Source organism: Hirundo rustica, chromosome 1 (genome assembly GCF_015227805.2).
Source record: "Hirundo rustica isolate bHirRus1 chromosome 1, bHirRus1.pri.v3, whole genome shotgun sequence".
In the NCBI taxonomy this organism is placed as follows: domain Eukaryota; kingdom Metazoa; phylum Chordata; class Aves; order Passeriformes; family Hirundinidae; genus Hirundo; species Hirundo rustica.
In genome coordinates this window covers 72,033,808-72,042,435 of record NC_053450.1, presented here as the reverse complement: position 1 = coordinate 72,042,435, position 8,628 = coordinate 72,033,808, and the positions used below count along the sequence as shown (strand labels likewise).

Here is an 8,628-nt window from a genome sequence, read left to right as displayed (position 1 = left end):
TTATTTATGAAATCTTTTGAAAAATTCTAAGGATGGAGATTGCCCTTTCTCTCTGGGCAGACTGTGACAGTGCTCAGACAGTAGAATTTTTCCTTCTGTCTGCTTGGAATATCCCTTCTTCAGTGCGTGTTATCTCCACTCTTTACTTCATGCATCTCTAAGAAAAGTCTGACTCTGTTTTCTCTTTAGCACCCCTTTGGGTAGTAGAACACAGCAATTACATAATCCCAAGGCTTTTCTTCTTGTCTAAAAGCTATTTAGGCTTTTAGAGAATTTTGGGTGAGGAGGTGGTTTTAGATTTAGTATTTTTTTCACTCTGATGAAACAGACTGCTTTGAAACTGAACAGCAATTTAAAATTATCTGCAAACATGATTTTTTACCTGAACTGTGGAAAGAAGTAACCCTATTGTGAATCTTTATTTCTAAAAAGTGATATGTCTTAATTTTACTCACAGGAGAATCACATCATTTCCTCAGAGCCAAACTTAGTACTTGAGGTGGTTACATTAGCATAGATTTTACATTCAAGAATGAAATAAGAGGGCAGTAGGAGGCAGTAGGACAGGCACCTTTTTGCATAAGAAAATTAAACTTTTGTTTTCTTTAATTTCTTCAGGTGTGGCATTACATGATAATTTGAAATAAACCTTTTTAACCCCTTTCCTACACTTTTAGTGCTAGTGCAATTTGAGCTGAATGGCCTTACAAGGCCATTACAAGTGGCTAACTTCAAACTATCCCTCCTCTAGGAATGATGGAGCTGACATCTGCAGTTCCAGACAAGAAATGCTTAGAGGGCAATAAATTTGGACCAAACCTTTTGAGATGGTTATGGATAGTATTTGCATATGGGAACCATATGCATTACAATGACAAGAATCTTTATTGATAAAGGTGCAATATTATTAGTGCAGTTACTGAGTCACACATAGCACAACCAGAGAAAATTTTCTCTGCTTCTGTATTATAAATGTAAATGTGTAACAAATAATGTCTCTGTATCACTTTTTGACAGACAGAGTTCCTAAACAAAGAATGCATCATCATGGAAAAGTTGATGTGGTATTTTGTCATTCTAGTTTCATGTTTGCCTCAGTCATTTTTTGTGGCTGTCAATTACAAAGCTGACACTCTGAGGAACTTCACATTTGGACAATATACTGAGTGTTGAAATCAGGAACTGAGACCAAGCATTCAATTCAAATGTTGAATTATGCTAATGTAGTGCATTATGTAACCTAGAAATGTGTATTTTATTTCATCTGTTGAAGGCTGTTTTTTGGGAGATGTTTTGTCCTCCTCTTGCTCCTCCAGGGGGGAGGGGGGCAGATGCCTTCTGATAATGGCCCAGCCATTAAAACCAGGTGGGGCAGTGTTTCGTATCTCTTTCACCACTCCTCCATCCTCCAGGGGGACATCTTCTGATAATGGGCCATTAGGGCCCACCAATGACATGACACATTCCATCATCCCACTGTGAGATGCTCCACACAGTGGGGGAGGAGCCAGCTGTTCCTAGCTAAATAAAAACTGGGACTGAAGGACACAAGGGATCCTGTTTTTCCACTGGATTCCTGGAGGAAGGCTGTTCCCATCTCACCACCACTGGATTTTCTACAGGACCATCTCTACTCCACAGAACCACATCTGTTACTCCAGGAGGACTTATTTGGACTGTTTCCAACACCCTGATCACCAGGGTGCCAGGTTGTATCCCTGACTCTGTCAGGGTTTTTTCCAGTGTCCTTGTTTGCTTCCTTGCTTGTATTTTTTGTACTACTGCATTTGTATTTTCCTTTTTATTTTTAATGTTCCTAGTAAAGAACTGTTACTCCTGTTTCCCATGTCTTTGCCTGAAAGCCCCTAATTGCAAAATTATAATAATTGGAGGGGAGGGGGTTTACATTCTCCATTCCAAGGGAGGCTCTAGTTTCTCCTGGCAGACAACTGTCTTTCAAAACCAAGACTAATTGCGATCACATTAGATTTCTTTAATTGAAGAAAGAACCCTTGAACCCTATGATAAAAGGTGTGTAAATAAAGGGTAACTTCTGAAATTATAGCCAAGCTCTAGACTGTGCATTCAACATTGTGTGACATGTGATCACAATCCCATTGCAAGTCTGGAAAGCTCTATTCAAAATAGACTTCCATATCCAGTTGAAAAAGTAATAAAGGAAGATTAGGTTTTGAGGTAGCAATTTAGTCACCTGGGGTTTTGGTGCATTTGAAGCCTTAAATCTTTGTTCAAAGCACATAGACACAAAAGATGGAGCATTTCTTGCTATTTGATAGTTCTAGACAGGCACTCCCAGATAACCAGCTACTTTGTTCAGGGAAATTATGATTGCCTTTCTTCATCTACAGCAAGGGAGTGTGCTTTACAGCCACTTAAGAATTGCATAACACTGCTTAGTGATTATCAAGTAATGGCTGATTCCTTTTGCTAATGGGTTCACTTCTGATGTTGTTTGTGTCATGTCCCTTCACATGCAGGATTCTGAAGTATTTTGCTGAACAGGAGAACAGTGTTAAAAAAAACTGTCCTAGAATTCCATTGTTTGTGAACATAGGTGGTGTATGCTTTAGGAGGGACACACAGGCACTACATCTCTGCCATCATCATCACAGATAAAATGACAGAAAAATGATTTTAAAAAAAGATAGCTTAAAATGAAGTAGTTCTTCAAAGAACAAATAACTGCTTCAATGAATAACTTATATTTCTTCTTGTTATTTAATATCAAGTTATCAATACTTCATTAATTATTTTTCATTTTTGAATGTTCTTCCAGTAGTACAAATAATTCTCCAGTGAGTACTCACAGTTGCTCATGTACTGAGGATGGATTTTTATTTACATAAAATACATCTTTTTTTTCTGCTTTAAGGAATGATCTGTGAAACTGAGTTAAGTATAAATTGTGCATGGGACTAATTGCTTTACTTTCTTTTCTGTATTGTGGCAAATATTTTACATAGAGCTTCTGAAAATGTCTATGTATATACTTTTTGGTTTTCTTTCTTAAAGTCTTTTTTCTGTTTCAGCATGATTGAAGTTATTTCTGTCAGGACAGTTTCTTCATAGAAATCATCCCTGTTCTGGAACATCCTGGAATATTTTTCATCAGAATAGCTAGTCACATGTGTCGGCCTCTTCAGAACTGATAGAGTTCACTGCACATGTTTGAGCGCTCTAGCAGTTACTGAGCGTTGCTTGCACAGCATCAAGTCTTCTGCTGTTTCTTACACTCTGAGATGCTGCAGGAGGGAAGAGCTTGGGAGGGGACACAGACAGGACAGCTGACCCTGACTGACCGTATTCCACAACATGTGGTATTCCTTTATGAGACCAGACGACCGCCGAGGGCAAAAGGAAAGAGTCTGCCTTCTCTCACCAGGTGGGATATAACAGCTTTTATTCCCGAGTCCTGCCCTGCCTGGCTGGAGCTCTTCTCGACGGCTCACGGGTGCCATAGAGAGATGAGGCCCCGCCTGTGCTGGGGCTTTTTCCCCAGGGGGCAGGGCCCAGAGGCAGGGACAAGCCACTGCCCAATCAGGGATAAGGTGGGAGTGGAAGAGAGTTGGGTTACAGCTGAGCAAGGACAAACCACGTGATACAGATTACAAATCAGATGAAATATAATATAAACCAAATCAATGCATTTCAACAACAAGACATAACATTGTGTTCAGACTTCTGTGTGTGAGCGAGAGGGTTTTTCCAAACTAGCCACTGATCAGAATGTGGCTGGGCATTGACATGACAGTGCTGAAATGCTTAGTGATTACCTGTGCAGCACTTATTCTCTTTTTTACTTCACTTACTAAATTGCTTTTATTTAAACTCACAAGTTTTTCTTGGTTTTGCCCTTAAGATTTTTCTCCCTGGTCTCACTGGTGTGGTGTGAGCATGCAAAAGGATGGTGGCTTAGCTGCTGGTGAGAGTCAACCCACCTTGTGCTTACATTTCTAACTGTTCTAAGAGTCTGTGCTGGCTCACCTGCAAGTTACAGCCATTAAAAATGTGTCATTGACTGATCATCTTGTGCAGACACTCTGTTGCTCTCAAAGAGAACCACAGTTTTGAGTATGTGTCACTATTGCATTAGGGACGATGATAATAATGACATTAGACTCTCCAGCTTTGAAGCAAATGAGAGCGATCTTTACTCTTCAAAGTCCTCTTTTATAGACAGGTACAAGAGAATAAAATTTCATTGTGCAGCAAACCAAAACATCACCATCATTGGACAGTTAGCATCAACACACTTCGACTTTTTCTTGCAAGTAAACTACAAGGAGACAACACCTGCAAAAGTTGTTTTCCTTCTCCAAGGGCTGTTTGGATTCCTCCTCACGATTTCTCAGGCCACAGTTTCTCAGGCCAGTGCGAGAGCATTATGTGACTTAGTTTCACAGACACTGTGCTGCTGCTGCCTGATCTTTTGCATTCAGCATCCACAAGTATGAGGTAATATACCATAAAAGAACTAGCTTTTTAATAGAAGGTATTAAAATATGTGATTTTGCTGTAATGTATTTGTGTTTTAGGATAAAGGTGAACAAAGCTACATTGGCAAATCAAATATCTGCCTTAGAAACTTATGTATTTTTGTCCAATCTCCCTTGTTTCAGGTTAGTTTCCTGAGCTTAAGCTTTAGAAATTAGCTTGGGCTTATTTTTATAATTTTATTTTCATTTTCTATGTAGGATTGCATTGGTGCTTAGAAATAATGGTTAAAATAACTTCCAGAGATAAATTACTTGGGATGGGATTGAAAAAGTCTTAGACATCTAATAAGAAAAATAATAAGTGAAGCAAAAAAGCAGTGCAAACAGAAGAGCTGGTGTCTGCTGGCAGCTCAAGAATCAGGGCATTCACTAGAAGATCCATGTTCCAGTTTCATGATTTCTTCTACATCCTCCTACATCTGCAACATACCTAAAAGATGTTTTAATAGCCAACATTTCATTCTGAGGAAGAATGGTGTAACCCATTTGCTGTGGATTAAGTTTAGTTTTGGGGTTTTTTCTTTCCCTATAGAATTTTTCCCCCCTATAAGTTGCTAAGAGACTAAATACTGATACTTAAAGGGTACTTGACCTACACAAAAGAAGTAGATCACTTATTTTGGAGGGGGGCGGGGGGCGGGTGGAGGGAAAGGCTCAGGGTCTCCAGGAGCTGAGGGTGGTTTCTTCTTCTCTTGGTTTCAGAGAGGATGGTCAGGCAGCTGCTGGCTGCGTGAGGAGTTCACTGTTAACAGAGGGTCCGGTCCTGGGAATTCTACCACCATCCATCATCTGCTGGAGCCCCCAGGAATTCGGAGCTCCTTCGCCTGCCCTGCTGGAGCTGGGCCAGCCCTGCCCAGCTGTCGCGGCTTCTTCAGCACTGCTCACTTTGCCGGGACACCCCGCTCCCTTTTCCTGCCAGGACACCCCCCCTGCCTGCTGGGGACCCTCGCCGTTCCAGCCACCAGCCCGGGAGTTTCCACCGTTCCAGCTTGGTGCTCTCGGAGTCCCAAGGGATCACACTGCCCCGGCTTTTGTGAAACAAAGCCCCTCAAGGTTCTGGCTCTGTTTATTGTTAATACTGTAGTTGTTGTTCTTTGTTTGCCTTGTTATACTTACTAGTACAGAACTGTTATTCCTTTCCCCATAGCTCTGACTGAAAAGCCTCTTTAATCTTCTAAATTATAATAACTTGGAGGGAAGGGATTGGAATTCCCCATTCCTAGAGAGGCCCCACCTCTCCCTAGCAGATACCTCTCTTTCAAACCAAGACACCATTTCTTTCAATGAACCTGATCCACCTTCTATAAAGTAACACCTCTGGAATAAGTGCTGACATTTGTACATACAGTCTTCTAAATTAATATCATTACCAATAGGTTTTTCTTCTTTTTTCTTTATTACATGGTTTTAATTAATAAACTCTCAAGTTCGACATTTCAAGCAGAATTGTCTAGTATTAGACTGAAAGTTTTGCCCTCTTCTCTCAGTGTAGATATAGGATCTGGTTAGGAAATATTTTTTTAGAGAGAGATATATATGTGTTTAAATCTTCTCAAAAAAAAAAAAAAATCCAACAAACAAGCAAAAAAAAACAAAACAAAACTTTGCTGTTCCATCATTAAGCATTAGATGTTGAACTGAATAATACATTTCATTTCCTCCAGAATCCCTGTAAACACAAAAGCAATTTTCCTTCTCTGCCAAATACAATTAAAAATTGTGGATCATTCTTGGAGAACAGAAGCCACAGTGGTTTGTAAAAATAGATTCACAGGAATTAATTGTAATAGTTTTTGTTATGCTGTTACTAAATGCACATGGAGAAAGTAGTGAATATAGTTTGGTTTATATAGACCAAGAGCTACAAAGTCTCTGGAGCTAATTATACAGGGAAAGATTTTGTGCGAAAGGAAATTATTTATTTGCATAGTGTTAATAGCCATATTTAGAACAGCACCAATATTGGATAAAAATACTTATTTTCACTTCTGCAAATTCAGGAAGGTTTCTAGGTTGATCATAGAATGACAGAAAAATTCTGGTCAGGAATGACCTCAGGAGGTGATCCAGTCTTACCTATTATTCAAAAAAGCATCAATTATGTAGTCAGACCAGGTTATTTAAGACTTTACCCAGAGTGGCCTTGAAAATATCTAAGAACGAAGACTGCATAACCTCTCTAGGGAACTTGATCCACTGCTTGACTCTCTTCGTGTTGAAAAGTATCTCCTTCAATCCAGTCTGAATCTCTGTTCTTTCAACTTACACAACTTGTCTCATCCCACTGGCACACACATCTGTGGAAAGCCTTCTTCCATCATCCTGATGATGTCCTTGCAGGATTTAGAAGGCTGATATTAGACATGTGTCCCACCCCAGGCCACCTTCTCTCCAGGCTGACAGGCTCTGTTCCCTCAGTCTCTCCTCCCAGACCAGATGCTCCAGTCCCTTGACTGATCAGGTGGCCTCTGCAGAATGTTCCAGCTTGTCAAGGTCTTTCTCGTGTAAGTGGAGCTCAAGGCTGAGTGCAGATTTTGAGATGTTAGGTGTTGCAGGTGGTTTCCTCTTCCCAGGTACAGGACTTGTTGAATCTTTTAAGGTTCCTTCCAGACCCTCCCTCGACCCTGTCAAGTCCTACTGAATGGTAGCCCTGATGGATTCTGCTACCCTTCTCAGGTACAGACCCATAGGTATTTAACCTACTTCCCATCAACAGTATTTGTGGTAGAAGTGTGTAAAAATGGAAAAGGAACAATATAACTTGTTAACCAAAAATAAGGAAAATGGTACATCTGAAATAACAAATGTGGAACCAACACACACTTAGCTAAAGTGAGCCTTCAGACCATCTCTTGGTGCAACAAATGTGACAAGTGAATGCAAAATGAAGAATGTAAAACTGTTCAGTTAAAAGCATATCTGAATCCCACATGCTTTTTCTGTGAAATAACTGCCCTCTTTATAAGCCATTTTCATCCTTCACACATGAGTAGACAGGCTGTGAGATACCCTCATTTCTATGACACAAAAAAAACAAACAAACAAACAAACAAACAAACAAACAAACAATATATATATATATATATCTCCAGGAAATTTCTTATCCTGAAGCCATTCAGTACTGAGGAAAGAAAAAAAATATTATTAATGAAACAGTAGTATCTATGTATGAATGCATTTATGTATTTTTAAAATAATAACACTGTGGGTGAGTTTGTAATGGTATACCGAAGTCAAGTTGTAATGTCTTCTGATAAATGTCATTAATGTTTTCATCAACATGGAAACTTACAACCAATTTAACCTGAAGATAATTTTCTCCTTGGAGCAGTCCTGGCAGTCTGATACAGGAGCTAAAAATGAATAGGAGGGGAACAAGTGTCAGGAGTCTTCCAAAAGGAATGGTATATATTGGTTTGATCTGGTTGAACAGGATTATTAAATTACAAATTCAAAATGGTATCTACCAGTGAGTTTTCTTTGGTGGACTTTCTTTGCCAAAGTCTATAGATAAGTGCATAGACAAGTGGACAAGAATCAGCATCCAGTAATTTTAGTTCAATGTGGGCTTTTATTTTATTATAGGTTTTTCTCAAAATACTTTCAATTTAAAATAAAGAAATAAATCTCTAAATAAAATAAATAAATCTGTACATTGTGGCACTTAGCTGGTTGCTTCTTAAGTCTGATGTCCGAGAGAAATTTCAGCACCTGCAGGTGTAGAGTTGAGACTAAATACAATGAAATACCCATAGCAGGTAAGCCATCAAACAGTACCTTGAGAGTGTAGATAATTTCTCCTGGAAAAAAGAATTTACAGAAAATAGAAAATTTCCCTTCTGACAAAAGCAAACCTTGCTGTGGTATGAACAGCTAAGATACTTCCCAGTCACAAAGAAAGCATACCAATTAATAGTGTCACTTCATCTTTTTCTGAATACTCAGCCATTCAGACTTACATTTCCGTCCTTTGGAATAAACCAGGAGCTTTAACTCCTTCCTATCCATACAACCACACATTGGACAGATTTTTGTTCTGTTCTGTCCTCATGCTCATTTCCAATGGGAATCACCGGCTGAATCGCAAAAGTCATGAGCAAGGTTTGTTTAT

The 8,628-nt window shown here is 39.3% G+C and overlaps 1 long non-coding RNA gene across 1 annotated transcript; it reads left to right on the top strand.

Moving 5' to 3' along the window:
• Positions 1 to 1,574: 1,574 nt before the first annotated feature.
• On the top strand, positions 1,575 to 3,966 carry LOC131378597 (uncharacterized). The gene is made up of 3 exons (XR_009208116.1): positions 1,575 to 1,709; positions 3,270 to 3,403; positions 3,881 to 3,966. It is a non-coding gene; the product is annotated as an uncharacterized LOC131378597 (long non-coding RNA).
• Positions 3,967 to 8,628: the final 4,662 nt, after the last annotated feature.